General features: G+C 36.9%; 1 pseudogene; it reads left to right on the forward strand.

Annotated features, from left to right (window-relative positions):
• Positions 1-18,470, forward strand: part of LOC106458552 — a 208,510-nt pseudogene that overhangs the window by 162,273 nt on the left and 27,767 nt on the right.

An 18,470-nucleotide genomic window follows, 5' to 3' on the forward strand; every position in this document is an offset into this window, starting at 1 on the left:
TGTTTGCTTGTAAGTGGAAGATTGTAGGGAATGATGTTTGCTTGTAAGTGAAAGATTGTAGGGAATGATGTTTGCTTGTAAGTGGAAGATTGTAGGGAATGATGTTTGCTTGTAAGTGGAAGATTGTAGGGAATGATGTTTGCTTGCAAGTGGAAGATTGTAGGGAATGATGTTTGCTTGTAAATGGAAGATTGTAGGGAATGATGTTTGCTTGCAAGTGGAAGATTGTAGGGAATGATGTTTGCTTGTAAATGGAAGATTGTAGGGAATGATGTTTGCTTGCAAGTGGAAGATTGTAGGGAATGATGTTTGCTTGTAAATGGAAGATTGTAGGGAATGATGTTTGCACGAGATGCAAACTTTAGGTGCAGTCAGTTTCCAGCTGAAGTTAAGTTTGATCAGAAAGAGAGGTCGTTCCGAAACGTTATAATCCATTAAAAAAAAGAGGACAAGAAAACTACGAAACAGAAGTAAGAATAAAATACTTTGTTCATCTCATTGTAACCAGTTTCATTGTCATAAGTCATTCAATGATTCACATATTTAGATGTGTTTGATCAGACGAAACGACTGAAGAACATTTATTTTTGTTTCTACTGAGTATATAGAGTGTCATAGATGTCATGAACACGTTGTAGACCTATTCTTATAAGGCAGGTCAAGGTGAAAATGGAATGACCCATAAGGTTAGGAAAGACTTTCTTCAACAACAAAACATTAAGGGTTCGTATACATTAGCCTAACGGATTTTATCTTGTTCAGAGTTTCCACCAAAACATGGTAAAAGTTTCAGGAGCAAAGATGAAGCTGTTTGGTTAACATTTAATTAATCTTGTGTATCCACAAACTTTTCTTAGTGCGTAACTATCCGCTCTCCCCAAGACTGTGACACAAATGTCACTTCTAAACAATTCAACATCTTGCAGAGTGCGGATAGCAAAGAAATGCTACGCACTAAGAAAAGTTTGTGGATACACAAGATGCGTCCTGAATTAAATATTAACCAAAACATGGTAATTTCTGTAAAATCGGCTCACTATTTTAGGGTTAAAATTAATCAGTTGCGAAAAATTTATTGATGAATTATACATTACACCTGTTGCTATTTAAAAATTTATTGTTGATTAAAGTATTGTAGATGCGGATGTAATAACTTTTTTCTTCGATAAAGGGCAAAATAGATTATTTCTTTACTTTTGGTGAAGATTTTTCCTGCCAAAGCTACAGGAATGAAATCTGCCACTAGGGGGTTTGGTTGACTTACAGAATACACGCTACCTGATTTATTATGTACTAGATTATTTCTTTACTTTTGGTGAAGATTTTTCTTGCCAAAGCTACAAGAATGAAATCTGCCACTAGGGGGTTTGGTTGACTTACAGAATGCCCACTACCTGATTTATTATGTGCTAGATTATTTCTTTATTTTTGGTGAAGTTTTTCCTACCAAGGCCTCGGGAATGAAAACAGCCACCAGGGGTTTAGTTGGCTAGCAAAAACACCCGTTTCCTGATTGATTAATGCGATAGGTCAAGATGAAAATATGAGGTTAAATTTTAACTAAATCTCAAAAATGAATAAAATAGAAATATGTTCGATTCAAGTAAACTACTCTCTCCCGTTCCATAGTAAATATTCTTCAGGAAGATTGTAGCTTTATGCTGTCAGGAATTATTTTCCTTGAATTATGGTAGAATGTATCTCATCTGCTTTCGGTGACTCGCGTCTTAGTATTGATTTCCAACATTTCACAAAAACAAGTAGCACCTGGATACAACCACGAACTAGGTTTTCCAGCCCATACGGGAAAAACAAAATACTGGACTTACACATGTTTATCATTTAATATTAGGGAAGTGTTATGAGGCAGTTTTAATCATCCCTCCAGTGGCACAGCGGTATGTCTGCGAACTTACACTGATAGAAACCGGGTTTCTATACTCGTTGCGGGCAGAGCACAGATAGCCCATTGTGTAGCTTTGTGCTTAACAAACAGTTTTAATATTGTAATTTCAACTTATGTATAATAGATAACTGAGGCATAAAAGGAACTGTTGGAGAGAATATCAATTAAAAAGTTAATTGTCGAATATGTGTGAAGAGATCATTTTCTTGTGTTTATCTTTTAGGCATAACAGGATGCAAGAACACGTGTACTTATATGTAAACTGTCTGTGCGTACAACTTGTATTTTTGAAAATGCAAGCTATACACTCTGGACGTAATTACTTCCTAGTTCTCGTTAGAGAAACTTCTGTATATTTAATATTTTTCTACATAAGTACAGAGGTTACAGAAGTATTTGGAAGCTATTTAGATGAGTGTGTTACCAAATTACACTAAGTCAAATATACAACAAACCCACGAAACTTGTACACCACTTGGATTTTAGTGTATTTAACCTGTGTATTTACTTCACCAAATTTGACATGATAGTGTTAGACTTGATATAATCTAGCCGAAGCAAGCTTTATTTTTTCAGCCAAAACAAAATAAAATACATTGTAACCTTCACTGTGAAAGAAATATGTCTAAGGACAATTATCTTCTCACATTGAAGTCATTGTGACTGATTTATGTGAAACTACTTATTAACATTTACAATCGAGTGTATTTCTGTTTCTTTCACTACGTACGGTTTTCAGTCGACGACGTATTCCTGGTTTGAGTGACCTATGATTTGGTTTATTGAAATTGTGTGTGTTCTTGTTTTAAACTGGGAGTTGAATACGAGATGACAACTACTGTTTCAAAGCTTATAAGCAAGACTGTTATTCAGTCTCCAATTTTCTACGTGCTCACTTGCTGCTTGTTACCACAATATAAATTTAAACACAATAAATGCGTATTTCAAAGTCTATATAATAGTTGTTTTGTGTGGTTGGATTTAATGTAGAAGTAAAACTATTAAATGTTTTTAGCAAATTTAGTAATAGCTCCCATCTTGTGCTTTAGACGTAACTCGGGTATATAAATAAACTGTGTTAATGCTTCTGTTTCAGAGAACCAAGGAAAGTAGTTTTAAACAAGGGTTCAACGGGTCTAGGATTTAACATTGTCGGTGGGGAGGACGATGAAGGAATCTTCATTTCATTCATCCTAACAGGGGGCGCTGCCGATCTCAACGGTGAACTCAAGAGGGGTGACCAAATTCTGTCTGTAAGTGTTTAAAGTATGATAAATGGGTATAGTATTTAACTGCGTTCAGTTTATTTGAACATGTTTGTCTTGTGAACAGTACATATATGTGTGTGTGTTTTACTCCACATTTTTGCTGATACGACGTTTGACTTATTTGTAATGTATATATATTACATTTTGGTCGCTTCTTCCATACCTAATAATGTCGTTAGCATTACAGTGGTCTTAAAGAAATCAAACGTTAAAATATAGTATTTCATCATAATATATTTCACCTCTTTCTGAGATGTGCTAGTGGATTGTTTGAAAAAGGTGGGCCTGAATTTTTCAACATTTTGAAAGTTTTGAACATGGCACAGTAAACCTTTTAGTCATTTGATCATCAAATCAACAGAAAATACGCATTGGTCAGGAACTGATTACCAGCTGTGCTATAAAGAAAATTGTATTATAATTTATGGTTAGCGAGATTGTAAAGATCTTCAAACACTTGCTTCTACAGATCAGAGGATGAGAGAGAGAGAGAGAGCTCCCTTTTCATCGCTCTACTATAGTTTTCAAGCTACAGTTATGTAAAGTATATCTGATGCACTTGTCGTGAGATAAATCCATGTGGAATGCTTCTCGTTTACTTGATCATTCATAGTTTTTCTCGGTCGGAGAAATTATATTTTGTGTGGTGAAACTGTCTTGTAGTACGATGTAAGTATAGGTGCAGTTCTTCAAAACACGTCGAGGAATAATTATATACAGTATTTTGATTAATGTCCCAGGCTGTACGTCTGAGGGTCCACTGTTCGCGTCTCGTTGTCGCATTCTGCACTTTGAAGCTTGGGTACTTTATAAGAATGACGTTCAATCCCACTATTCGATTAGAGTAGCTTAAGAACTTGCGGGTGGCCCGTGGGTGCTGTGGATTATCTACCTTCCAGCTGGTCAATTAGTTCAAATTTAGGGACGTCTGGCGCTAATCTCAGTTCAGGTAGATTTGCGCTAATACCCAAAACAAAGTTTATCAATACTCGTTTTTATGTCGTTGGATTGTTTCCGGAATCCAAAGGTTATTAACTGTTTCCAAGTCCTCACGAAAATCGCTCGAACTATTGCTCACCTAAGTAAAATGTACTTGCTACCATGCGTGTGAAAAAAGCTTACGTCACAAAGTTGAGGTAATCTTATACCATTTTATGAAGTAGTTAGATTAGCTAAACAACAGTTGTAGCGATGAACCAAAATGGTATTCCTTTCTAGAGTGACGTACATAGAATTCTTATAACAGTGAAACGTTTAGTTGGTTATGATTCTACAATCAAAATATATAAAGCAGAGCTGCCCATTTGTTTGGTGTCACAAGCTGTTGTGTGGAACAGGGTGATTGGTGAATCAGTTTTTCTAGTATTTTGTATAGGAACTCAGGTAGCCCCCCCCTCCCCCCCACAAGATAGAGTTGGAACGGCGTTTCAATTTTACCACCTTAATGCTGCGAATGAGAGCTTAACAGAACGAGGAAGTCGCTAACAAAACGCATGAAGCTGACGTCAAACGAAAGTGGTGTTTAATGCAACGCTTACCATGAATGCTTTTGCTTCACACATGGTGTGTGTGTGCCATAACTCCAAAGTAATGAAAGGGGGTCAGTCTTCGCCCCCATTTATAGAATTACGTTTTACGCTAGTGTTTGTAGGTAATAAGTCTACACTTTTCTAACTGAAAATACATCGAGGTGAAGTGAACAATGAAGTATTAAAAGTCTTATTATGATATTATTTGAGAGATTGTTTAGGCAAAGTATTCATGATAAGTACACTAGAAAGGAAGACAACTGCCGGTTGTAAAAACACAAGTTTACAGGACGACGTTTTGAAAGTCTTCAGGTCAATGTGTGCAAAAACTCCGTATCCGGTGGTTTTGGGTGGAAGATCCGGGTTCCTCGAGGATTAATCAACCCTCCTTCGCCCCACTCGCGAAATGGTATAGAAGCAATCGCGAAAACAAATGTGTGCTTTCTTGCTTTTTCTTGGTAGATTTTTGGTTTAAGATCGCCCGTGGTTTACTAGAAACCACGGGACACAACCGGGGGTGCTCACAAACGCATGTTTCTGTTCGCTCCGCGCGTGGCAACAGAGTACAGCTGTACATGAAAAAATCGTGAAATTTGAGCATAAGTGGAAGATGTTGAATCGGTTGGTACACAAATGAATTGATTGCAGAGATTGAGCCGGAGGAAGGTGGGAGAAGGTGTGAATGTTTTTTTAAATCAGATTTCTTCATCTTTTAGTCGAAAACTAAAACAAAAACAACTGCCTTTATCGGACTTGTAGCCCATCAGGGACGCGTGGATCTGTAAATCCTATGTCTGGAGAATTTGATGTGGGGGGCGGGAGTACCCCGAGAAAACCCACTTTGACTAGTCAGGCGTCCAATATTCTAAGGCCCGGCATGGCCAGGTGGTTAAGGCACTCGACTCGTAATCTGAGGGTCGCGGGTTCGAATCCCTCTCACACCAAACATGCTCGCCCTTTCAGCCGTGGGGGCGTTATAATGTGACGGTCAATCCCACTATTCGTTGGTAAAAGAGTAGCCCAAGAGTTGGCGGTGGGTGGTGATGACTAGCTGCCCTCCCTCTAGTCTTACACTGCTAAATTAGGGACGGCTAGCGCAGATAGCCCTCGTGTAGCGTTGCGCGAAATTCAAAAACAAACAAACAAATCCAATATTCTACCTGACTAGTGCGCAGTGAAACCAGAATGGAATTAAGGCTACATGAGGATATCATTGAAGGAAGGAGTGATAGGTGTAAGAGTGCTAAATCAACTTTGTTTGACTAAGGCCTTGTGATATTTTTCAAGTGGGGCGATTGAATGGTGTTTGTTGACTGAAGGGGATTCTGTCATTTGGGACGTCGTCGTCTTTATCATCACTGAAGGAAGAGAACATGCCGCGAGTCTCTTCCGTAGGTTCGTGATTCAGAAGCAGAGAATCATATGGTAAGTTAAGCGACCATGATGGTTTCCATTGATATACTGCTTCATGGTAAATCTCAACATAGTTTCCATTGTTTTCGGTAGCTGTACGGGTTTGGATTTTCTGGTCTATTGTTGTCGGATGATTCCGGCTACGTGGGTTGTTGTATGGCTGTACGATGTTCTGGTCACGTGGGTTGTTGTATGCGTCGTCTATGTCATCTTGTCTGTTGTTTGAGTGTGTTTGTTTCTGCTTGCTTGGGTTACAACGGTAGGCGTCTGGGTTTCTTGGTCAGTGACGGCGTTGCGTGGACATCTTGCTTGGGGTGGTCGTTGGAAGTCGTGGTTTACGATAATGTTTTTCAGTTCTGAAGTGAAAGAAGTCGAGGAAGCATCTGTGAGAAAGAATGAATTCCTCTGTTTGAGGTGGTGACAACTTTCATAAAGTGTGAAGAATTTCCTGTTTTTCCTGAGAATTTCAGGTGAAGTGATATACATTGGTGTGCGTATCTTTCTCTAGGGCTTGGTGTATCTTTTCACTAGTAATGGAGTGACCTACGTTTCTCAGAAAAACTTTATGCAGGCTAGCACTGGTTTTGGGGTGGGTGGGTGGAATTTCATGGGTGAGCTAGAGTTCCGTGGTTGACACACACACATATCGTATCCTTGGTTCTGATTGGTGGAGTGTCTTCATTAGTGGTTGTCGGTTGCTCACCTCGAATCACAAATCTCTGTTTAGTGAAGGCTTTATTGTATTGATGTAGAAAGATTCTTTCATTTTTCTTGTCTTCCAACAATTGTCTATGTCGATGATTCTAGTTTTATCCAAGTTTATTTGTGTCCAGTTGACATGGTGTGTTCTGTAGTGGCTGAATTTTGTATTTTCGTGAGTCTTGTGCTGTCTTTGTGTTTTGTTCATTTATTTACATTATTAACTGGATTCTTTTGTCTATAGAATTAAGATGTTCTAGGAAGACTGGTAATTTTTCGCGATCGTGGGACCAGATAACAAAAGTGTGACCAGATAACTACATACACACTGGAGATTCAAAGACACGATGAAATACGAATAAAAACGACCTGAACACCAGGCCTTCAAAATCATTACTGTATGTCTCATACATATGTTTTTTCGCAGTTATTTATTTCAAATAATATTCAGTCAAATTTCCTTTAATTTGTTTTATTAAGTATAGACAGTATTTTAATCAAATTATATGATAATATGATATAATTATGTAATATCTTATCGTTACTTCAAACCGTTCTGTGGCGCTGCAGTAGTTTTGTTCGATGTAAAGTTTGAAACGGAAAAGTTTGGTAGTAAGATTCCCCAAAGAAGTCGAAATGACGAAAATTTTGAAATAAAGTGAAAGTTAAACCTATTCTAGATATCAGGTCGTGTTTATTTATATTTCTTAATGTTTGAAAAAGCTTTCTTCAGAGAGAATATAAAAGAAATAGAAGCTTCCATACTTGAACGTTTTTGTAACGTACTATAGGTTATCATATTTGAATCAATTTAGTTTAATAGTGGCGCACTACCAAGCCCCGTTTTTCTCTGTTTACTTCTAAGATGCCTAATGACATGTTTAACCAATGTACAAAGTAAACATGAAACACAAATAACATAAGAGCAATAATGATTTCCTGTTTTTTTGCACTAGAGGCTGTTATTTTTTTGCATCACCTTGTGTTTATGATATAAATCGTTATCAAGAGAGCGCAGTTTGTTTAAAAGGCTAACAAGGGCCATCAGATATATATGAAAAAAATATGTAACATAGAGTTAGTATTCCTTAGGACAAATAATCAATAAATAACGTAAAGGTCTTAGTTTTAAAATAGTAACGTATAAGGAACTGTGAGATTTACTATCCTGAATGTTTGTAAATATCTTAGGCACTGATAATCTGTTAAACGCAGTTTTTCTCCCTTCTCTCAGGTCAACGGAGTGGACTTAAGGCACGCGACGCACGAAGAGGCAGCGGCGGAGTTAAAAGGAGCAGGGCAGTCTGTCAGCATGGTGGTGCAGTATAGACCAGAGGGTAAGTTGATGTGTGAGAGTGTGATGTATGTCGCTATATATATCTGTTGACGTTGTAGGAATAAATTATAAGACTTATCTCTCTAGGAAAACATCTTTTTAACAGTTTTATTTTCTTAACATTTCGTTGTGTCGTTTTGGTCTGGGGAGAGTGTTAAGAAAATAAACCATTGAAAGGTTTTTTTTTTCTTGACATATATTGTATAATTTATTACTACATGGTTAAATAAGTTATGGTAAAACAATTTTAAGTGTGTAAATCGACAATTCACATTATAGTCACAGTCTGTATAAAGCCATGGTGGAACGGAATGTGTCAGAACTACATTTTGACATTGTTTTTGTTGCACAGGGAGTGGGATGTTACCGAAAATTGATTGTTTTTGGAAAAGGTAAAATATCCATACACTCAAATCATAAAGATGTGTACAGATTGGGGATTTAGAATTTCCAAGACAGAAATATTCCTTGTACTTAATAGCATTGAAAAACAAATGAATATGGATCATCTTGGAAGGCCAGGACCGTTCAAAAAGAGACCTGCGACTCGTAACCCAAGACATAGTATGCAAAGTGTAGCGTCTTGTAATAGTCGAGAATCTACGAACACACGTATCAGTGGCAAAAGTTTCCATCTGGAAACTAGGCATATAAAATATGGGCACCATGATAAGGCTTCCAGTCATGCCTCAAGTAACTAGATAATGAAATGGATATTCACGCTGGTCCATACGGAGACCTAATAGTCAAGTCGTGTAGGGATTTCTATGCAACTGGATTAATGAAACGGACGCTGGGAAATTATATATATTATGAAAAGTCATTAAGGAGATGTGGTGTGCTTTGGACACAACATATTTACAATGTAGCTTTTTATAATGGAACTTACGCAGCAGCATTATTGTTAAGATGCACTGTCGTCAGCTAGAGTATGACCAGACTTGGCGATATGAACTGTAACGACGTGAAGAGGTTCCAATATCGTTTTAATATAATTGACTAAACCCTCTCTACGTTTACAGTCCTCAAGTGTGAAGCATTACGTTCATTCAAACATGAAGTGATTTTGACATGTATGCTCAATTCTAACAAACAAGCACGGACGAAATAAATGTGTGTATTATGTTTTGTTTCCAAGATAAGAAATTTTTGTAATAATCCTATTTGAATATTATCCATTCCTCGGTATTTTTATTTATTGGTGAGTCTGTTTACTATCCCTATTTTCCTATATGCTTATTTAATTATATATCATTGGCTGTACTGAGGGTTAATCGCAGAATCCGCGCTGCCCTTGGAATTACGTCCTCTATCGTCGATCCTGGACAATCTGATTGCTATGATTGTGCACTATTGCCCGACACCGTTATTTCTGTTGTTGAAACTTCTGCCAGATCATTCTTAGTCCAAAAGTCCTGACAAAATATTCATAGACCCTCCACTGTGCATGGAGGCCGGCGTTGAAGAGGAAAAAGTCCATTTGAGCTACATTGTAGGACGTGATAAGCATTCTAATGATATTTCTGTGATTTCAGTTCAGTTCCTCTGGCCATATTTCTCATGAAAACGGCTGTGACCGGAAGCTTGTAAATCCTTGTTTATTACCTTGTTTACGACTTTTAGACTTGAGGGCTTTCTTTCGTAACAATAGTATTCACTTTGTAGATGAGGGTTGGCTCCAGAGTGGCTTGGGGTGTAGTTTCAGGGCTTGTTACTGCCTTAAATGTTCTGCTATGCAAATATTTCCACTTCCATGGAGAACGGTAAATGTTTCTTTCTTCATAATGTTCAGAACTTTGGCTCTTCATCGTTTAGTAGTTTCGTTGTGCAAACGATCTTCTTCAGATAAGGCTGTAACAATGTTCCTCCAGAAGATCTTCGGATAAGGCTGTAACAATGTTCCTCCAGAAGATCTTCTTCGGATAAGGCTGTAACAATGTCCCTCCAGAAGATCTTCTTCGGATAAGGCTGTAACAATGTTCCTCCAGAAGATCTTCTTTGGATGAGTCTGTAACAATGTTCCTCCAGAAGATCTTCTTCGGATAGGGCTGTAACAGTGTTCCTCCAGAAGATCTTATTTGGATAGGGCTGTAACAATGTTCCTCCAGAAGATCTTATTTGGATAGGGCTGTAACAATGTTCCTCCAGAAGATCTTCTTCGGATAAAGCTGTAACAATGTTCCTCCAGAAGATCTTCTTCGGATAGGGCTGTAACAATGTTCCTCCAGAAGATCTTCTTCGGATAAAGCTGTAACAATGTTCCTCCAGAAGATCTTCTTCGGATAGGGCTGTAACAATGTTCCTCCAGAAGAAATAAGGTGTCGTTCAGGTGAACAACCAAACATGTGGACACTATTATAAAAACCATCGACCAGCATTAATTAACTCGCACAACTATATAAAAATTTAAATCTTTATAACGTGGCCTTGCTTTGTTTGTACCTCCTGCCAAGGTTGAAAGTAAATTTTGTTTATATATATACACACACACACACACATACATACATACAGATATATATATGTGTGTGTGTGTGTAATTTGTGTGTTTCACGTATTTTTTTAGCGGGTGTCATATACTTACAATTGTTTTATTTGTGATTTATCGCATTGAAGGTGTAGATCACTAATTAGAATACCATATTTATTTATAAGTAAAAATAGAGAGAAATTACTGATGTAAAAGATATTTTATCAGAATATCCACCGTAATTGTCGTGACGAAATTCCCAATTTTCCGGCCAGGTGGTTAGGGCGCTCGACTCGTAATCTGAGGGTCGCGGGTTCGAATCGCCGTCCCATCAAATATATTCGCCCTTTCATCCATGAGGGCGATATAAAGTGACGGTCAATTCCACTATTCGTTGGTAAAATAGTAGCCCAATAGTTGGCGGTGGGTGGTGATGACTAGTTGTCTTCCCTCTAGTCTTACACTGCTAAATTAGGGACAGCTGGCGCAGATAACCCTCGCGTAACTTTGCGCGAAATTCAAACCAAACCCAATTTTCTTTAACTGATTTAGCTGTTGTAATTAGTGTTATGTAGTTTTCTCACTTATACAAACATGTGAATCTCTCTCTCAGGATTTATAAGCACTGCTTCACGATTAACGCCGATTTAATATCTTATATTTGACAAGACCGAAATAGCAAATTTACGCTTAATCAAGTCAGCGTAGTTTACTTTTCAAAGAATTTGTAGCATCTGTATAGGAAAATTGTGTTAGCATAACCTAGTTTGGAACGGCTCATACCCTTTAACGGCATTTTTCTCGTCTAATTTCGTGTACAGTATTAACTATTTATACAAACAACTGTGCTGTACCAAACTCTTTTCCACACGCAAAATTCGTAAAATTTTCATCGACCATTTCAGACATTCGGTTTGTTAGATTTAAAGACAATTGTAGCATGTAGCTAATTTTTCAAGTAGCAATAATACAAAATTTCTTGTGAGCTGATCATTACCTAATTTCATAATAAAATGTGCGACAAATCAGTTAAAAATAAGATAATAATTTGAAATTATTTATCCTAGCTCACGTGTCAGCAGAATGAAGTTTTTAGCGAAAATCTAGTGGTGATTTTTTTCCTTGCCATCATCACATACCGTGCCGAAGAATATACAACTTTGCCATCACACTCGAGACTTCAAAGTGGACATTATTTAGAATCCTTTTTTCGAGTGCGCTCCATTGATGGCTGTTCTAAACACGGGATAATATTTAATTTGGTAGCTAGCCAAGTAGGAAAGACAAGCTTTGCTGTTCTGTGAGAAACACCGACACTGCTTCCGTTAAAGAAAACCAATTAAGAAAAGCATGTCATTGGTCAGGAAGTAATAAAAACTTGGTTCAGATTCGTGCTTGCGTTTACTTGATTTTGTACGTGAACTTACCGAGTGAGGTTATATATTTGTGGATATGAAATGTTGCTATCAGTTTTTTGTTTAAAAATAATGGACATGTTTATCAATCAATTTTTGTAGTGTGCTTTAGACGTGATCGTTAAAAAGTAGAACTTTACAAGAGTCATTATATCATAAACTTTATTATTTCATTTTTAAGAAACATAGACAGAAACGACATTACATGTAATATTTAAGACGTGTAACAACGATAACACCAATTGTTTTTTTAAGATGTTAATGTTTTTTTAGATCTCTAAGTAAGGTATTAAAGCTAGCATTTGCGCGAGTATCCAGTTTTTTTTTTAGTTCAAAATATTTCATCATGAGATTGCATAAGTTTTTGGACTGCTGGTGTTATGAGCGTATGTCAGGACGTTAGACAGAAAACTTGTTTCGATTTTTTATTTATTTTATACTATTACTTTGATGTCATAATCATAAAACTGAAATATGCGAAACGTGAAAAGTTGAATCGTATAAACGGTACACTGGACAGTACAGTAGGATGATGTCGGTACTGTTTATAACGAAACGTTGTTGTTCTATTAAATAAAGAATCTTGAGAGAAAAGTATCATAATCTGCCGAAACGTTATCCAGTCTACAGATTTAAGGCTGCCGAGAAACAAAGTGGAGCATACTTACATACGTACTAACATTTAACCTGCAACGCTATTGGAAAATAGCTTTGATTGTATCGTATGTGCATGCAACCAATGTTTAATCACGTCTCGAGTTCATTGACAGTGTGTATATAATGCCAAAGCTTAATGTTCGAGTATTGTTATTTTTGTGAAGCACTAAGAAATAAGGATACAGACACGACTTACCATGTTTACTGAATTAGCAGTATCCTATCTCAGCGCCACAAAAATTCTGATATTGTGTACATACGTTGACGAAAACCTTAGTTTGTAAACTACTTTGTCTCATAAGTTTAACAAATATTTTGATATTTATTGGATACAGATTATCCCAAGAGAGGGGAAAGGTTGTTAGAGACTCGATAGAATGTGTTCCTAACGTTCAAACGAAGGGTTCCCTGGTGGGACAGCGTTAACTTTATGGACGTACAACACTAAAATCCAGGGTTCCATTCCCCGCGGTGGACACAGCAGATAGCCTAATGTGGCTTTGCTCTGAAACAAACGTTCAAACGAAGGGTTCCCTGGTGGGACAGCGTTAACTTTATGGACGTACAACACTAAAATCCAGGGTTCCATTCCCCGCGGTGGACACAGCAGATAGCCTAATGTGGCTTTGCTCTGAAACAAACATTCAAACGAAGGTAGTCATTGTTTTTTGGTGAACACTGTACCTTCGTACTCATAGCTGTACAGTATATAAAGAGCAGCTATGAAGATATTATATACTTTCTCATTTAACAACGCGATTACTATCTTTATTGTTACTCTTTTGTTAAGCGTGCCAAGTAATGATGCAAAAATATTAATTGTAAGTCTTATCCACCTTCATCACTCAGCAACATGTGCAGGGTTTTTTTATGTTACTGCTATTTGTTTATTGAATATACCAAACACAAAAATAAGAATGAACATATTGAAGCTATTCATCTTCAGACGCTGCTTTATATAGCAGCTAAATACACGATACTGTGTAATCTAAAATAACATTGTATTGAAGAGGACACATGAAAGTGTCGACACTTGTATCCATTTTAACTTATTCTTCTTAATATTGGATCTAAACTTTATTGTAGACTCAGCTTTTATGCATTATAGTTAAGAGTACCAAGAAAACAGTATAAGAATGAACATCATGAAACCATTTACGTTCTTTACCCAGTAACAGACGTAGCTTTCATTGTGGTACAACTAGTTGTTTGTTTGGTGTACCAAGTAAACAGTATAAGAATGAACATCATGAAACCATTTACGTTCTTTACCCAGTAACAGACGTAGCTTTCATTGTGGTACAACTAGTTGTTTGTTTGGTGTACCAAGTAAACAGTATAAGAATGAACATCATGAAACCATTTACGTTCTTTACCCAGTAACAGACGTAGCTTTCATTGTGGTACAACTAGTTGTTTGTTAGGTGTACCAAGTAAACAGTGTAAGGAACGTAAATGGCTTCATGATGTTCATTTTTACCCAGTAACAGACATAGCTTTCATTGTGGTACAACTAGTTGTTTGTTAGGTGTACCAAGTAAACAGTATAAGAATGAACATCATGAAGCCATTTACGTTCTTCACCCAGTAACAAACGCAGCTTTCATTGTGGTACAACCAGTTGTTTGTTAGGTGTACCAAGTAAACAGTATAAGAATGAACATCATGAAGCCATTTACGTTCTTTACCCAGTAACAGACGCAGCTTTCTTTGTGGTACAACTAGTTGTTTGTTAGGTGTACCAAGTAAACAGTATAAGAATGAACATCATGAAGCCATTTACGTTCTTTACCCAGTAACAGACGCAGCTTTCTTTGCGGTATGGCTAGCTTTTTTTAAGTATACTATGTACCATTATAAGAATAATCATTGTAAAGTTATTCGACGTCGTAACTGAGTGATAAGCCTAGTATTTTCAATGTAATGATTTTTCGTTTGTATAGAAAGAAGAAACGTAATGGAGTTATCCGTGGTCAATAATCATGATGTTGCATACTGTGAATTTCTTAAGTCTATATTAGTACTAGTTTGGATCATTCACAGACGAATGACGGTGTCTCTAATGGTTCATTATTTTTATACACTATCTTTGTGTGTAAGAATATGCCAGAATCACATGCTTACAAATGTGCGTGTTGCTGAGTGTAACAGTGGATTGAAGTGTAACTGGTTTTGAATATGTAACCAAATCTATCTTCAATTTTTTTTTTTTGTTAGAATATACATGACGGTATTTTTGATCACCATTGTAAAAATTAAAACTATGGTGAGCGTTGTCAGCAACTGAAGTTTTCCCATGATGTCTTGTGGACATAGCCATATTCATTTCGTATCAAAATACGCTAAAGATACGAGTATTCATCAGAGACTTTCGTCCCTGGAATTGGTATAAAAACAAACGAGAGTGGTGAACAAGCGAGGCCTTGTTTGTATTGAAGTGTTGCTAAGTTAGCTTATATTCAAATAAAGATCGTTTATAATGTATCATGTTATTAGATTTCAAGCTCGAGCTGTTTTTATTTAGTTACGAACGTTGAAATATGTGTCGTAAGCATACGTAACACGAAACTTCTATGGCAGATTAGTTAACTCTTCTTTCGTGTCGGTACAGACTTTCGTTCTTTTACTGTGGGACATTATTTCAAGGTATTTTTCTAAGCGGTTTAACGCTTACTTTCTCATCATCTGATTTTATTGCGAATAATTTAATTGTCACAACTTTTCAAGCAATATTTTTATAAGAACATCGATAATTTTATAAGTCTAAAAATGGTATGTATTTATTGTATGGGAAAAGGGGCTGTAGTAAAGTTGATTTGTTAACGATGGCGGTACTCAAACCTAATATAATTAACACGTAGAAGAGGGTGTGTTTCTGTAACTCTTAAATTATTTTTTGTAAAACGATAATTTTATAAAATCGAATGTTTCAAATTAAAAAAAAAAACGTAATTTGAACCAGAGAAATTAACAGTTGATTTACATTTTACATCGAACTCATGTAAACCATTCTTGTGTTACAAATGGTCTCGTCTTTGTTATTTGTTGTTTGGGTTATTTAGGAGTTTTTGTAATTAATATTATGATCGGTAAAATGTACGTATTGCTCACGTAAGGCTATAAAAATGTTGCTTGGGTCATTCAATACATTTATTGTCAATTAATCGAACATTTCAGTCTTAAAGGATTTGAAAAAGAAATTGTATACTTTACCTGATTGCAACGGTTATGAGAGGTCGCTGTGTTTGCGTCGTATTGAATTTATGCACATGCGCATTAAAAATCGTGTTTCAAACATGGGCTGGCTAGTGTGCGCACATCGATCTGTATGCTTTATCATGGGTTGCGTTGACAAGTGGGGAGTATCATTGGCAGTGGAGTTTTCTAGCGGTTTGAGCCATTCTGTTACACATGGTTGTGCGTGTATAGGAGCCGCCTACGTTTTGTATCTTTTCCTGGCTGATGCACCCAGAGATAGGGTAAGAATCGCTCGTACTATTTAGTCAAACCTGTGGGGCTACGATGAAAACGTTGTTTTCTTCCCTGTCTGTTACAAATTTAAGTTTCTTATTCGGTTAAAATCGTAGCCTACAATGCGAAATGTTCATAATGTTTCATGATGACGAGAAACTCACTTGAAGTAAAAATGCATAGCAGAGACGACTGGTATGGGTATTAAAATATTTAATTAAAATAAAGTACAACTACAATAAGAATATTTGTTAATTTGTTCGTAGCATGTTTGAACTAATTTGTGATATAATTTAATATGTTAAAATATAACGTTGAGAAAAATTAGTATAGGTAGAAATAAGAAAAGTTTACTGCTTGTAGTTTGTTTGTTTGTTTTTGAATTTCACGCAAAGCTACACGAGGACTATCTGCGCTAGCCATCCCTAATTTAGCAGTGTAAGACTAGAAGGAAGGCAGCTAGTCATCACCACCCACCGCCAACTCTTAGGCTAATTTTTTATCAACGAATAGTGGGATTGACCGTAACATTATAACGCCCCACGCCTGAAAGGGCGAGCATGTTTGGTGGGACGGGGATTCTAACCCGCGACCCTCAGATTGCGAGTCGAGCGACTTATCCACCTGGCCATGCCGGGCACTTGCCTGTAGTTTCCAGTTGAAACAAAAAAAAATCTAAAGATACTGAATATGGTGTATACCAGATTAATGACCGAGTTACATTGATAATACTAACATGCAGCTTATCCTAATAACGCCCCCCAGTGGCACAGCGGCATGTCTGCGGACTTACAACGCTAGAAATCGGGTTTCGATACCCGTTTTGGACAGAACACATATAGCCCATTGTGTAGCTTTGTGCTGACAACCGTGAAAATATTTTATAATGCTTTCTATTTTACGTAGATGACACTTTTACGACACACTGTAAGTGTGTTTAAAAAAAGAGTGAGTGCTGTCAGCATGTATTGATTTCTTGTCTGTCAGTTTCATCAAAATATGCATAATCTACGGTGTGTTCCTACATGTTCCATCATCCTCTGACTAAAGTAGCACAACTTTATGAGTTCGTCAGGTGTACTTTCAGCTGATGGTTCCGGTGAGCATCATCAATTTTTGACAGAAGAAAAGAATAAAAATATATAAACAAGTAAAACTGATAACAATAGTGGGGGGAAGGTCGTTATTTAGGAATTGATAAAAGAAAAAAAAGTTACTGCGTTAGACCTTTGTGTACATTTTTATTTTTTTATGAGGCCTACATTAGAAAAAGACTGGTGAAAAAAGATAGCTATCTCTACGGGTGAAAAAAGATAGCTATCTCTACGGCTTACCGCTGCCCAAATAAGTGTGGCGTTTATAATGTCATTTGGGCATAGCGAGTCCAAGTGGTTAGATAGTTTGAAAATCTGCGAATCACGGGATCAAAACCCGACGCTTAACGTGATCGTCCTTTCAGCTGTGGAGGCTTTATTACGTGACGATTAGACCCATCATTCATTGGTAAAACAAAAGTAACTATATTGTTGAATTTCACGTAAATCTGCTCGAGGGCTATCTGCACAAGCCGTCCTTAATTTTGAAGTGATAGATTTGAGAAAAGTCAGCTAGTCACTAGAACAAGTAAGAGATAGTATTATTCGCTTGTGGATATTTCAATACTAGAAGAAGCCAGGTCGTGTATTTTGGTTTCTTGTTCCGTGTCACTTAAAATGTAAGATCCAACTTGGCCTAATTCACTGATATGTGATAAATTTAAGTTCAATTTTTGCCAAAAATTACACATTTGGTGATAATAGGTGTATATCATGTCCTCTACAAGTCTACATCAGCGTGTATCATCCAGTGATCGACATTCTCTTTTTATTTTTATCCCTTGTTTCATGTAATATTTGTCCCCTACACCAAGGCCATATTGGGGAACTTGAGGGGGAGGGATCAGAACTGAACTCCATAAATAAGTCAAATACAATTCAATACTGTTTATTAACTATAGTTTGAACAGTACATAGACACCAACATCTTTATTTACAGTCTCTTTCTGGCTTTGGCAGCAGCAAAATGTATAATTGTCGATACGAAATCAATCGTTGTTCAGTCGAAAACATCGCTAAGGCACTCAGCTGCTCGTCTATCCTTGTTGGCTATAGTTTGTTTTTAGTTATCGACGTTTTACTCAGTGATCTTTTGGTATTGAAGTTAGCCACCATTAAGCTTAGGTAGATCTGAACGGCAATAGATACGTTGGAGAAAGTGTCAGCCAGCCCCTATTTTTCTCCAAGATTACTGATTTTGTTTGTTAAATGACC

Source organism: Limulus polyphemus, unplaced genomic scaffold (genome assembly GCF_000517525.1).
Source record: "Limulus polyphemus unplaced genomic scaffold, Limulus_polyphemus-2.1.2 Scaffold484, whole genome shotgun sequence".
Classification (NCBI taxonomy): Eukaryota; Metazoa; Arthropoda; class Merostomata; order Xiphosura; family Limulidae; genus Limulus; species Limulus polyphemus.